This window comes from Triturus cristatus, chromosome 6 (genome assembly GCF_964204655.1).
Source record: "Triturus cristatus chromosome 6, aTriCri1.1, whole genome shotgun sequence".
Classification (NCBI taxonomy): Eukaryota; Metazoa; Chordata; class Amphibia; order Caudata; family Salamandridae; genus Triturus; species Triturus cristatus.
Genome location: NC_140589.1, coordinates 186,734,311 through 186,749,287, shown reverse-complemented (window position 1 = coordinate 186,749,287; position 14,977 = coordinate 186,734,311). Strand labels below are relative to the sequence as shown.

Sequence of the window (14,977 nt, the reverse complement as noted above, 5' to 3'; positions counted from 1 at the left end):
TGTTTGTGTAGTGTAGTGGGTGGTGCTGGGGGTAATGTTTTAGTGTTCAGGGCAGTGCAGCGGTGTTTGTGTAGTGTAGGTGGTCGTGCTGGGTGTAGTGCTTTAGGGTTTAGCGTAGTGCAGTGGTGTTTGGGTAGTATAGGGAGTCGTGCTGAGGGTATATTTAGGGTTTAGGGTAGTGCAGTGGTGTTTGTGTAGTGTAGGGGTCGTGCTGGGGGTAGTGTTTTAGGGTCTAGGGTAGAGCAGTGGTTTTGGGTAGTGTAGGGGGTCGTGCTGGGGGTAGATTTAGAGTTTAGGTAGCGCAATGGTGTTTGTGTATTGAAGGGGGTCGCGCTGGGGGTAGTGTTTTAGTGTTTAGAGTATTGCTGTAGTGTTTGTGTAGTGTAGGGGGTTGTGCTGGGGCAGTGTTTTAGGGTTTAGAGTAGTGCAGTGGTGTTTGTGTAGTGTAGGGGGTCCTGCTGGGGGTAGATTTAGGGTTTAGGGTAGTGCAGTGATATTTTGATAGTGTTTGGTCGTTCGTGCTTGGGGTAGTGTTTTCGGCTTGAGGGTAGTGCAGTGGTGTTTGTGTAGTGTAGGGGGTCGTGCTTGGGTTAGTGGTTTAGTGTTCAGGGTAGTGCAGTGGTGTTTGTGTAGTGTAGGGGGTCGTGCTGGGGGTATTGTTGTAGGGTTTAGGGTAGTGCGGTGGTATTTGGGTAGTATGGGGAGTCGTGCTGAGGGTAGATTTAGGGTTTAGGGTAGTGCAGTGGTGTTTGTGTAATGTAGGGGTCATGCTGGGGGTAGTGTTTTAGGGTCTAGGGTAGAGCAGTGGTTTTGGGTAGTGTAGTGGGTCATACTGGGGGTAGATTTAGAGTTTAGGTAGTGCAATGGTGTTTGTGTATTGTAGGGGGTCGCGCTGGGGGTAGTGTTTTAGTGTTTAGAGTATTGCAGTAGTGTTTGTGTAGTGTAGGGGGTTGTGCTGGGGCAGTGTTTTAGGGTTTAGAGTAGTGCAGTGGTGTTTGTGTAGTGTAGGGGTAGTGTTTAGTGGTTTAGGGTAGTGCAGTGGTGTTTGTGTAGTGTTGGGGGTCGTGCTGGGGTAGTGTTTTAGGGTTCAGGGCAGTGCAGTGATGTTTGTGTAGAGTATGGGGTCCTGCTTGGGGTAGTGTTTTAGGGTTTAGGGCAGTGCAGTGGTGTTTGTGTAGTGTAGGGGGTGGTGCTGAGGGTAGTGTTTTAGTGTTCAGGGCAGTGCAGTTTTGTTTGTGTAGTGTAGGTGGTCGTGCTGGGTGTAGTGCAGTGTAGTGGTGTTTGGTTAGTGTAAGGGGATGTGTTGGGGGTAAATTTAGGGTTTAGGGTAGTGCAGTGGTGTTTGGGTAGTGTAGGGGGTCCTGCTGGGGGTAGATTTAGGGTTTAGGGTAGTGCAGTGATATTTTGATACTGTTTGGTTGTTCGTGCTTGGGGTAGTGTTTTAGGGTTGAGGGTAGTGCAGTGGTGTTTGTGTAGTGTATGGGGTCGTGCTTGGGTTAGTGATTTAGGGTTCAGGGTAGTGCAGTGGTGTTTGTGTAGTGTAGGGGGTCGTGCTGGGGGTATTGTTGTAGGGTTTAGGGTAGTGCAGTGGTGTTTGGGTAGTATAGGGAGTCGTGCTGAGGGTAGATTTAGGGTTTAGGGTAGTGCAGTGGTGTTTGTGTAGTGTAGGGGTCATGCTGGGGGTAGTTTTTTAGGATCTAGGGTAGAGCAGTGGGTTTGGGTAGTGTAGGGGGTCGTGCTGGGGGTAGATTTAGAGTTTAGGTAGTGCAGTGGTGTTTTAGTGTTTAGAGTATTGGTGTAGTGTTTGTGTAGTGTAGGGGGTTGTGCTGGGGCAGTGTTTTAGGGTTTACAGTAGTGCAGTGGTGTTTGTGTAGTGTAGGGGGTAGTGTTTAGTGGTTTATGGTAGTGCAGTGGTGTTTTTGTAGTGTAGGGGGTCATGCTGGTGGTAGCGTTTTAGGGTTTAGGGTAGTGCAGTGGTGGTTGTGTAGAATAGGGGGTCGTGTTTTAGGGTTTAGGGTAGTGCACAGGTGTTTTGGTAGTGTAGGGGGTCTTGCTGGGGGTAGTGTTTTAGGGTTTAGGGTAGTGCAGTGGTGTTTAGGTAGTGTAGGGGGTTGTGCTGGGGTAGGGTTTTAGGGTATAGGGTCGTGCAGTGGTGTTTGGGTAATGTAGGGGGTCATGCTGGGGGAAGTGTTTAAGGATTTAGGGTTGTGCAGTGGTGTTTGGGTAGTGTATGGGGTCGTGCTAGGGGTAGTGTTTTAGGGTTTAGGGTAGTGCAGTGGTGTTTGGGTAATGTAGGGGGTCGTGTTTTAGGGTTTAGCGTAGTGCAATGGTGTATGGTAGTGTAGGGGGTCCTGCTGGGGGTAGATTTAGGGTTTAGGGTAGTGCAGTCATGTTTGTGTAGTGTAGGGGGTAGTGCTGGAGGTAGTGTTTTAGGGTTTAGGGTAGTGCAGTGGTGTTTGTGTAGTGTAGGTGGTCGTGTTTATGGATTTAGGGTAGTGCAGTAGTTTTTGGGTAGTGTAGGGGGTAGTGTTTTAGGGTTGTGGGTAGTGCAGTGGTGTTGGGTAGTGTAGAGGGTCGTGCTGGGGGTAGATTTAGGGTTTAGGGTAGTGCAGTCGTGTTCGGGTACTGTAGGGGGTCATGCTGGGGGTGGTGTTTTAGGGTTTAGGGTAGCGCAGTGGTGTTTTGTAGTGTAGGCGGTCATGCTGGGGGTACTGTTTTAGGGTTTAGGGTAGCGCAGTGGTGTATGGGTAGTGTAGGGGGTCGTGCTGGGGGTAGTGTTTTAGGGTTTAGGGTAGCGCAGTGGTCTTTGGGTAGTGTAGAGTGTCGTGCTGGGAGTAGTGTTTTAGGGTTTAGGGTAGCGTAGTGGTGTTTGGGTAGTGTAATGGGTCGTGCTTGGTTAGTGTTTTAGGGTTTGGTGTAGTGCAGTGGTGTTTTTGTAGTATAGGGGGTTGTGTTTTAGGGTTTAGGGTAGTGCAGTTGTGTTTGGGTAATGTAGGGGGTCATGCTGGGGGTGGTGTTTTAGGATAGTGCAGTGGTGCTTGGGTAGTGTAGGAGGTCATGCTGGTGGTAGAGGTTTAGGATAGTGCAGTAGTGTTTGTGTAGGGTAGGGGTGATGCTTGGGGTAGATTTAGGGTTTAGGGTAGTGCCGTTGTGTTTGGGTAGTGTAGGGGATCATGCTGGGGGTAGTGTGTTAGGGATTAGGTAGTGCAGTGGTGTTTGGGTAGCGTAGGGTTCGTGCTGGGGTAGCGTATTAAGGTTTAGGGTGGTGCAGTGGTGTTTGGGTAGCGTAGGGGGTCGTGCTGGGGTAGTGTTTTAGGGTTTAGGGTAGCGCAGTGGTGTATGGTTAGTGTAGGCGGTCGTGCTGATGGTAGTGTTTTAGGGTTTAGGGTAGCGCAGTGGTGTTTGGGTATTGTAGGGGGTCATGCTGGGGGTGGTGTTTTAGGGTTTAGGGTAGCGCGGTGTTGTTTGGGTAGTGTAGGGGTTAGTGCTGGGGGTAGTGTTTTAGGGTTTAGGGTAGCGCAGTGGTCTTTGTGTAGTGTAGGGGCCCATACTATCGTAGTGTTTTAGGGTTTAGCATAGTGCAGTAGTGATTGGGTAGTGTAGGGGTCGTGCTGGGGTAGATTTAGGGTTTAGGGTAGTGCAGTGGTGTTTGTGTAGTGTAGGGGGCCGTGATGGGGGTAGTGTTTTAGGGTTTAGTGTAGTGCAGTGGTGTTTGTGTAGGGTAGTGTTTTGTGCTGGGGTAGTGTTTTAGGGATTAGTGCAGTGCAGTGGTGTTTGTGTAGTGTAGGGGGTAGTTGTTTAGGGTTTAGGGTAGTGCAGTGGTGTTTGTGTAGTGTAGGGGGTCATGCTGGGGGTAGTGTTTTAGATTTTAGGGTAGTGCAGTGGTGTTTTTGTAGTGTAGGTTTTCGTGTTTTGGGGTTTAGGGTAATGCAGTGGTGTTTTGGTAGAATAGGGGATTGAGCTGTTGGTAGTAATTTAGGGTTTAGGGTAGTGCAGTGGTGTTTGTGTAGTGTAGGGGTAGTGTTTAAGGGTTTAGGGTAGTGCAGTGGTGTTTTTGTAGTGTAGTGGGTCATGCTGGGATAGTGTTTTAGGGTTTGGTTTAGTGCAGTGGTGTTTGTGTAGTAAGGGGGTTGTGTTTTAGGGTTTAGGGTAGTGCAGTTGTGTTTGGGTAATGTAGGGGGTCACACTGGGGGTAGTGTTTTAGGATTTAGGGTAGTGCAGTGGTGTTTGGGTAGTGTAGGGGGTCATGCTGGTGGTGGAGTTTTAGGGTTTAGGGTAGTGCAGTGGTGTTTGTGTAGTGTAGGGGGTCATGCTTGGGGTAGATTTAGGGTTTAGGGTAGTGCAGTTGTGTTTGGGTAGTGTAGGGGGTCATGCTGGGGGTAGTGTGTTAGGGTTGAGCGTAGTGCAGTGGTGTTTGGTTAGTGTGGGGGTTCATGCTGGGGGTAGTGTTTTAGGGTTTAGAGTAGTGCAGTGGTGTTTGGGTAGTGTAGTGGATCGTCGTGCTGGGGGTAGTGTTTTAGGGTTTAGGGTAGTGCAGTGATGTTTGGGTAGTGTAAGGGGTCATGCCGAGGTAGTGTTTTAGGGTTTAGGGTAGTGCAGTAGTGTTTGGGTAGTGTAGGGGATCATGCTGGGGTATTGTTTTAGTGTTTAGGGTAGTGCAGTGGTGTTTGTGTAGTGTGCAATGCATGTGCTGCGTCGCTAGGCGAGACCTAAAAAGCATTGCACCAAGACAGCTGACAACACTTCCTGGATTGAAGTGTTGGCAGCCACTTATTGCCAAGCTTGTGCTTGTGTAGTTAGGTCCCACCCAAATATATAAAGATTTTTTTTCGTTTAATATCTCCAAAAACTACTGAATGGATTTACACCATTTAAAAAAAAGGATGCTTTCTGAACCAAGCACTACCTTTTTGCCAAATTTGGTGTAATTCTGTTCAGCAGTTCGAGCTATAGCCCTGTCTAAAGTTTCCTATGGGAAATGCATTTTTCGACCTCTATTTTTTTTAAATTTCTCAGGATCTACTGAATGGATTTACATCATTTAACAAAAAGGTCTCTTTCTGAACCAAGGGTTACCTTTTTGCCAAATTTACTGTAATTCCGTTCAGCAGTTCGAGCTGTAGTTTCCTATAGAGAAAAACATGGAAAAAACACGTTTTGGGACCTCCCCTTTTTTCTCAGCCTCTGCTAGGCAAATCACCACGATACTTTCAGGATAGGAGCTGACCGGAGCGTGCCATAAGTTTTGAAAATTTCCCGAAGATTCGTCAACCGGCACCAAAGTTATTGGGAAAACAAAAAATGCTTTTTCAATGGAAACTAGGTCCTAACTACAACTATCTACTGGCGACCGCCAGTAGATAATATATACATATTGCCTACTGGCGGGCGCCAGTAGGTAGTTATAGTTAGGACCTAGTGTATATGTGTGTGTACATTTTTATATAATACAATTGTAAAATAAATTAAAATTAATAGTTTATTAATTGTTTTAAAGTAAATATATATTAATTATTTTGTATGTGTGTTCAACTTTTAAAATTAAATTTAGTAGTTATATCTGTTAAAATGTATATTAAATCTAATTCATTTTTTTAGATTCATTTTATGATTTAATATATTCAATATTTATATAGTGTAAACTGCTGCACTAGTTGGTTACTAGCTACGTGAAAGTCTATATTATTTATTGATTAGTTAACTGAGTATTTGTATGGGAGATTGAATGTGTGTGTGGTTCGGTGGGGGGGGTGTGACTGCCCAAAGATGTGTGAATAGTTGATTCAGTAGTTATATGAAGTTAAAACTACATGTTATGACACTTTTTGGGTGAGTGAATATCTTTGTGGGTGTGGCGATGAGCAAATATATGTCTCAACGGTACATGTCCAACAAACTAGAAAAATAAAAGCCAGTGTATGTGTCAGTTGTTGTATATAAAATAAGTATACATAAGACTCAGTGATTGTATGAGTGACTGTATGGCTAACTGTATACTTGTAATAGTGTTTTTATAACACACTAAGTATGAGTTATTATCTATATGAATAGATGAAGTTGTGTTTTTATAAGTGTATAGCTAAGCAAAAGTAAGTATGATCCATTGTTTGCATAAGTGAGTAGGATGACTTCATAAGTGATTAGGATGTGTGCTGGTGTGTAATGTCGATGTAGTATATTTGATAGTGTTCTATTGATCATTGACATCATGTATGAGTGAATCTATAGGTAAGTGATTACATGTGTATATAGAACTAGGAATCACTGAGTGGGCGTTTAGAAACTTGTATTGGTGTGTCAATGGTTTTAAATCTGGCACTCTGCATTTTACAGTGAGTGATGAAAGGTTATACTAGTGTATGATGAGGTGTATCTGATTGTCACGTGGATGATGTCATCAGTGATGTCATTTGAGATGTCATCAGTGATGTCACTGACCATGTCATGAATGATGTAATATGTGACATCATCAGCAGTGGATTGCGGGCGCGCGAGATGTAGTTAGTACAACTAACTATATCGGAGGACTTTCAATGGTTTTGTTCGAGTGAAATGTCCAGCTAGCTATAACACCCCTAAAACCTATTGTTTTTTCAGTGAATTTCTAAGGTTTTTTAAATGCCTATTCCTAACTATATCAGGCCTGAAACCTATGGTTTTTTCAGTGACTTTCAAAGGTTCTTTAAATGCTAATTCCTAACTATATCAGGCCCGAAACCTATGGTTTTTTTCAGTGAATTTCAAAGGTTTTGTAAATGACAATTTTTAATGTATTAATTGTTATACTGATTATTTTGATACTGATTTACTACATTTTGTAAACTGTTTATTTTGAGATATTTTTTTTTTTTTAATTACATTATACATTACAATACAAAATATACTTTCTCAGAATGAATTACTTTAGTTTAAATACTTTGCAAATAGGCAATAGACTTTTAACTACAGTAGAAACAGTTATTGCAATGGGCAACACAATTTCAAACACAATGCAACATTGAGCTCAATGTGAATTTCTAGTCAAATGCAATTAGTTACTTTATGGATTACTTTTCTAACCAGAGGACTGGATCCTAGATTCAGTCCTTGGACATCTCCTGTAGACAGTTGAGTAAAAGCCTTTTGGTTACAGTAGTCCTTTTTAAGGAATATTATTGTATTTTAAAAGTAGACACTTAGAAACATTTTCACATAGAATCACCAATGTTATCGTATGGCAGAAAAATCACTTAGCAGGTAAGTAGTGTTATCGTTACTTTTTTTTACTCAGTGGTGGATCCTGGATCCGGCACTGGCCAATCTCCTGTAAACAGTTGAAAGAATGTGCTTAAGTCATACAGACTATTTTTTAGGAATATTTATAGTTTGTGAAAATGGACATTTAGAAACTTTTCTGGTGAAAACCACACAATGGATTCCTATGGAAGGAAATACAAGTTACTAGTAAGTACGCTTACAATTACTTTTTAGGGTCAGTGCTGCGCTAAAAGATGCAGCCCTGGGTTTTCTTCTGATAACAGGTGAGTAAATCGGAATTCATAGTTCGGCTGATTTTAGAGGAATATTTGTACAATGGTGAAGGAAGGGGGCGGTAGCCTGAGGTGAATTAATTCCTCTTCAATCCAGAGGTCCCCTGGGGGCCAACTAGCCCACCAGGTACCTCCAGTATGTGCCAGGGAGCTGCGTTGCAGAGAGGTGTTCAAAGGCCATGCCCCTTTTTACAACACTCTGCAACGCAGCCCCCTGGCGCATACTGGAGGTTACTCGTGGGCTAGTTGGCCCCCAGGGACCCCCAGTATTCAAGGGCTCCCGCGCTTCTTTTTTTTTTTTTCCGGCTGAAATGCGCACTGTGTGCGCGAATCTCGACGATAAAAAAATGCTTTTCTGGCCCTGGGGTCCTTGTGGGACCCCCTGACCAGGCCTAGGGGGTCAGGGTGTTTCTACCCTGCCCCCTTTTTGCTTTTTTCACGTTTGTTTTATAGGTTTCTTGTGCCTTGGTTCTACCGAGGCACAAGATGGCTGCCACCACTTCCAGATCTGGAGTGTTGACAGCCAATTAGAATACAGCTCGTGCACGGCAGGGTGCGCGCTGGGTGCGGGGAGTGTGCACGGATCTTCCGAGGCCATAGATATATCTATGATTTTACTTTTGCTCTTCTCAGGAACTACTGAACGGATTTACACCATTTAAGCAAAAGGCACGAGTCTGAACTGAGGACTACCTCTTTGCCAAATTTGGTGTAATTCCGTTCAGCAGTTCGGCTGTAGCTGCGTCAACAGGTCCTATGGGAAAATGCATGTGGAAAACGCATTTTGGGACCCCCCTTTTTTCTCGGCCCTCGCTTGACGAATCACCGTGAAATTTTCAGGAGAGGAGCGGACCGGAGCTGGCCAAAAGTTTGGAAAATTTCGCGAAAGTTCGTCAATCGGCGCCAACGTTATTCAAATAGAATGTTGTGGATTTCCTATGGAAAATAGGTCCTAATAACTATATCTACCTACTGGCGACCTCCAGTAGGTACTATACATACATATATATATATATTAAAAAAATCAATATTTTGTACAACTATATTTTTGACATCTAGATTTTTTTCTGATATTTTTGTACTTACCTGTTAAAGTATAGAGAGTCGATATTTTTCAATTCTATATTTTTACCTTAATATTTTTTAACTTCTATATTTTTGAGGTCGATATTCTGTCAGTGAACTGAAAAATCAACTAGAGAGGGAATGTTAATATTGGAAAATGCAATAATAATGCACGTCACAATATATGTACGTATAATAATGAACTCACATCACTGTTTTTGAATTCACCCAATGTGACCTACTCTCAACCCTGAGTCAAAGTGCGTTGTCAGGCAGGCCCTGCGACCCAGGCCAGAATCAACTGATTGACTGATCACTGGTGGAGGGAGACGTAACCATCAGACAAATGTGCAAAGAGGAAAACCAGATCAATCCCACTAAGGACTTAGGAGATTGGCCATAAAGTCAAATGCCACACTAAGGGGCCGATTACGATGGTAGACAGACTGGAGCCTGTCCGCTATCGTGTTCGTGACCGGGACCGTCCGCAATACATGCGGCGGTTCCGCACACGAAATTAGGATGTGACCGCCACCATGGCAGTCACATCTTGCATTTTAACATTGCGGCTAGTGCTGCTGACAGCAGCACCCGCCTTGATGTTAAAAGAGCATGTTATGCATTTCAGTGCTCTACGTGGCAGGCACCACACGGTGCCTGCCACTTAGTGCTCTGAAATGTAGGGCGGTACAAAGGGTACTCCCCAGTGCACATGCACCTGCCCCCAACACATTGGGGGCCCACAACAGGCCCCCGAAAAGAACCTCCGCCAACCTTTTCATGACAGTTTCGCTGTCATGGAAAGGCTGGATCACAGCCTGCATCATAATATGGTGGACGGTGCCTGCTAGGCACCGCCACCATTTTATGCATGCAGACTGCTCCACCAGGCAATCGGTCCAAATGCCTGTGGCCGTTCCGTGACGGACGGTCTTCCGCCATCATAATGACCCCCAAGTTAGGAACTGTCAGCCAATCAGAACACAGCCTGTACACCACTCTCAGTGATCACGCACTCCCCATGTCAAACATCTCGGCACATGCCCACTAGCTCCGCATTGTGTCCACGGAAGGTCGAGACCCACCCTCACTTCTTATCAAATGACCAGATTTATGAATCTGTGAATAGGCCCAGATTCCTGTTCTAAAACTAATGTACAAACTGTTTTTTGCACTTTGTGAAATGTATAAAATGACAGCCCCGACTCTGTTGCCTGTTCTTTTGGCCACAGTCTCTAATTAAACCAACTGTTCCTGTTTTGCCAAACACCTCTTATCATTTTTTTTTCAAGGTAAATTCACATTTGAGCAACAAAAGGTAGAGGGCAGCAGTTCTTGATGGTGATTTGAATCCGGGACCTATAACCGATGTAGGTTCTTAATTTGCCTGACTTCTTGAGTCAATAGAACAAAGCTGATGAGGCCAGTGACTCTGAGTGCTTAAAGAAACCATTAACCAGATACTTGGCTAAGTAGTCCTTGACATGTTCATTATCTGTTTCCATCAGGGCGTAAATACGACTGCACAAAAGTTTTGCCCCGGTTCTAAGTTGATCTGGCAATCTAATTCTCTGTGGGGAGGCAGAGTTTCCACTTTTTGCTCACTGTACACATCCCAGAAGTTTTTATACCACTGCGGAAGGTGGTAGGCATTTGTGGTTGGCCACAATCGTGATGGACCAAGCTGCTGTATCCCGTGATAGGACGAATGCCATGCGGCACTCTGGGGATGGGAACACTAAGGGGCCGATTAGGATGGCGGGCGGACTTTTGTCCGCCCGCCACCCTAGTGGTGCTGGGACCGGCCGCCAGTGGTGCGGCGGTCCCGCACTGGCAATTAGGATGCCACCACCACCGTGGCATCCCCTATTCCCAGCATTGTGGCGGGCGGTGCTCACAGCACCGCCTGCCACAATGCTGGGAATGCACGTTGTGCATTGTCATGCACAAGGTGACAGGCACTGCACAGTGCCTGCCACCTTGTCCAAGACAATGTAAGGGGCTACCATAGGTACCCCCATAATGGTACCTCCATGTGCATCCCCCACCACCATATCCTGGGGGCCCGCAACGGGTCCCCAACAGCAAACTCCGCCTGGCTTTCCATGGCGGGGTCTCCGCCATGGAAAACCCTGCACTGCTGCCAATTGTAATATGGATGGCGGTGCCTAGCAGACACTGCCACCATATCCAGCCCCTTTTCCACCCGGTCGACTGGTCGACTGGGCGGAAAACCGGCGGACTGCCGGGGTCCCCCTGCGATACTAATATGGTGGGGGGAAATGGGTGGCGGGCGGAGGAATATGTCGGGTGGATCGCCACCGCCATGCGGGCAGTGGCGATCCGCCTGACATCGTAATAAGCCCCTAAGGGTCTACAGAGAAAATATAGTTTACATTGGGTCAGAGAATTATTGAGTTTCTGGGGTCTCCCTTATACCACTCTGGTGGGTTTAATGGCACTGCTAATTGATTCACCATGGTGGCTGCAGCGGGGGACATACCTGCATTTATGTTCACTGGGGAGGGGATAGGAGCAGAACTTCCTAACTGGGACTGTACCCTTTCTATGTGTTAGGACATTCCGGCCTTTAATAGTCCGCATTGCAAAGCAAACATTTACAATGCATGTCTTTACAATGTGGTTTTTAGATCGCAACATCCATTACAACTCATGATTTTACATCGCATGCCATACCAATACATTTTTAGAAACTACATTTTCCACACATTCCATTACAACGCATACCATTACAACGCATACCATTGTTGCTCTATGTACCACTTACCCTACTGTTGACCTAAAAGTGTGATGCATTGTGCATCACACTTTTAGGGCAACAGTAGGGTAAGTGTTGGATAGTGTAGGGATAAAAATTACTATTTCCACTCCAGTTAATGCAACAGTAGGGTAATTGTTGGATAGTGTAGGGGTAAAAATTACTATCCCCACTCCAGTGAGAGCAACAGTAGGGTAAGTGTTGGATAGTGTAGGGGTAAAAATTACTATTCTCACTCCAGTGAGTGCCACAGTAGGGTAAGTATTGGATAGTGTAGGCGTAAAAATTACTATTCCCCCTCCAGTGAGTGCAACAGTAGGGTAAGTGTTGGATAGTGTAGGGGAATTCCCCATTGCTTACCTAATAATGCGTTGTAATGGCATGCATAGTAATAACATGCATTGTAATGACATGCGTTGTAGTGGCATGCGATGTAAAGGCAGTTGCATTGTAATGACTGCTTTGTAAATGTAGTGCATTGTAATGACTGTGTTGTAATGGCTGTTTCCCTCCTGCCGTACGAGATCTGAGGGATTGGTTCTCCACCCGTGCTATCTCTACCTGTCTCTGGAGGCCCCGTATAGCAGTGGTGAGCACTCAAATGCATCCGAAGCCATGCTGTCTGAGTTACTTTAGTAACTTCTGCTTCGCATTCTGCCAGAACCATTGTAGGTGGAACGCATTCTTCTTCCTGCGTTCAGTCTCAGAGGCAGCATCGTCCTACAATCCCCTGAAAGGATCCAACGGCCACTGGATAGAATCAAACGGGTGCAGACTGATACTCCCAAGGGAAAGTGGTTTGGGAACAAACCATAAAATAACAAAAGAAACTAAAATAACAATCTGATGATATAGTGTACACTAGTTCTGATAAGAAGAGTTGCAGCACAGTTAGATGGTATAACCCCCAGTGCCAGGAATGATTCATTGTCTGTTATTCCTCCATACCTTGTGGAGATGCTACTCTCATGCAGGAGTGACAGCGATGATGAAGGGTCCTCGCCCATATACAGCCCTGTCTATTAATGTAGAGGCTCCCTGGTAAAGTGTCACAGGGAGAGAACATAGTCATACAGGGTCAATCATGCACAGCATTCTGGCTTCTATTAAATGCCTCCAGAGGACTTTTACAATACCTTAATGCAGTATTTTGTACACACTCGAGCACACTCGCTGCGAACGCACTCTTGTGATGTTGCATCACAAATACTGAATACACACCCGCAGGGTCGCAGGATTCGGTCCTGCACTTACAGCTGTAATACTTCCTTTTTGGGGTCTTTCTGTTGTCTTTACAATGAATCATAAAGTGCTGCACTCAAAGAGGTGCTTGCGACTGTCTGTTATTATAATTAAACCCAAAGAACTGTACACAAAGTGGGACTTGTAACTGACCCTTATCGTAGTTTAACACAAAGTGCTGCACACAAAGCGTTCCTTGCGAACGTCTCCCAATAACAATACAAATGCTCACAGGTGGTACTCGCGGTGCTACCACTGTTCTCAAACAATATGGCGGAGGGCCAGCACTTATCTGAGGAGAGGAGAACTCCGGAGAGCGCTGCGCCTTACTCCACGTTCTGCGCTAACCTTCTGAGTCCCATGCAGCTCCAGGTACAAGGGACGAACACCGGCGAGATTGGGAAAGCAGGCTGTCAACTCCACACTGAATACACCCGAAGCCATGCTGACTGCGTAACCTTATTAATGTTGGCTTCGCTTTCAATCAGACCCATTCGAGGTGGAACGCGGTCTTCTTCCTGTGTTCAGTCACAGAGGCAGCATGGTCCCACAATCCCCTGAAAGCATCCGACGGCCAGCGGACAGAATCAACCGGGTGCCGACTGATGCTGCCAAGGGGCGTGGGTTCGGGGACAAACAATAAACTAACAAAAGAAACTAAAACAACAACCGGATGATATAGTGCACAGTAGCACCGATAAGAAGAGTAGCAGCACAGTAACCTGACCTTACCCCCAGTGCCAGGAATGATTCCCTGTCTGTTATTCCTCTATGCCTTGCAGAGATGCTTCTCTCATGCGGGAGTGGCAGTGATGATGAAGGGGCCTCACCCAGAGACAGTCCTGTCTGTAAATGAAGAGGCTGCCTGTTAAACTGTCACAGGAAGAGAGAAGAATCATACACAGTTTAGTGGCTTCTATAAAATGCCTCCAGAGGACTTTTACAATAACTTAATGCAGTATTTGTTAAACACTTGAGCACACTCACTGCAAACACACTTTTGTCATGCTGCACCACAAATACCGGGTATGCAGCCGCAGGGCTGCAGGACGTGGTCCTGCGCATACTGCTGGAAGGGTCCTTTGTCGGGCTCTTTCAGTTGTCTTTACCATCAATCACAAAGTGGTCCTTGCGATTGTCCATTATTGCAATTAAACCCACAGTACTGCACACAAGGGGGCATATTAACAAGCCAGGCGACAAAATTATCGCCGCTTTAGCGGCAGAAAATTGCCGCTAAAACATCGATAATGGGCTTGATAATATACTCTATGGAATTCTAATTGAAGCCCATGTTAGACGTCCTTTACATTTGACATGGGCTTCAATTGGAATTCCATAGAGCATATTATCAAGCCCATTATCGCCGTTTTGCAAACATCTCCCAATAACGATACAAAGGCGCAAAGGCAGTACTCACGGTGCTGCCACTGTTTCCAAATAACGTGGCGGAGGGCCAGCACTTATCTGAGGAGAGAATAAATCAAGAGAGCGCTGCACCTTCTTCCAAGTTCTGTGCTCACCTTCTGAGTCCCATGCAGCTCTAGGTGCAACGCAAGAACACCGGCGAGATTGGGGAAGCAGGCTGTCAACTCCACGCACTGGGAAACTCAATGCAAAGCCTCAATTGCTTCCTGGGTGGAGTTTAAATACTCCCTGTGTTTCCAAAGTGGCTGCCAGGATTTAGTCAGCCTCATAAGAGTTCATTGCATGGCAGTGGCGTAACAAGGAAGTGAGTTTTGGGCCAACGGCCACCTCCTCCCGCTCCTACATGCGTTTGCCACAGGGCAGCAAATGCATTAATTGCCAGCACAACACCCTCCCCCCACTTTTCCAATTGGCCGCCGCACGGTGGCAAATGCAGAGACCACCACAGGCGGCAAAGTGTCTAGCTACACCACTATTGCAGGCCCCAGCAACAAAGGGTTGTGCCAGAACTGCTGCCTTGGATGCAAAGTCAAATACCAAAAATGTGCCAATGCTGCACTTTTTTTGAACATGACCTTTCACAGAGTGTATTGACTCAAACAATATCACTGGCAACTACTTTTTCAGTCAGATTTAATCAAAAAGTTTTCTCAAGTTACATTAAATTTCTCTTACAAAATACATTCCACAAACCTAAAAGCACATCTCACAGTGATCTCCACATTGACATTTGAACATATGTTTTCTTTTGTATATTTAAGACACCTCCTATCGTATCAAATCAATATTGAAATACAAATCACTTACTCAATGGTCACTCATACACATACAATCCCATTCATATCAAATTTACAAATTAAACAAACCCAAATAATATTAGATACATATACAAAGAAAGACCATCAACATAAAAAATATTTGTGATTATTAAACA

The 14,977-nt window shown here is 45.3% G+C and overlaps 1 protein-coding gene across 5 annotated transcripts in view; it reads right to left on the bottom strand.

Moving 5' to 3' along the window:
* The window catches only part of LOC146816607 (cysteine-rich secretory protein 2-like), a 209,179-nt gene extending 194,791 nt beyond the window's left edge, over window positions 1–14,388 (bottom strand). The window contains exons 1-2 of one of the 5 annotated variants that reach the window (XM_085610470.1): window positions 14,139–14,388; window positions 13,348–13,488 (exon numbers count right to left, since the gene is read on the bottom strand). The gene's annotated coding sequence lies outside the window, so the exon portion shown is untranslated. Of the gene's footprint in view, window positions 1–12,278; window positions 12,306–12,963; window positions 12,987–13,347; window positions 13,489–14,138 lie in introns of those variants that run through there. The other 4 variants (XM_085610471.1, XM_085610472.1, XM_085610474.1 and 1 more) reach the window with 4 other exon arrangements.
* Between the last annotated feature and the right edge of the window lie 589 nt (window positions 14,389–14,977).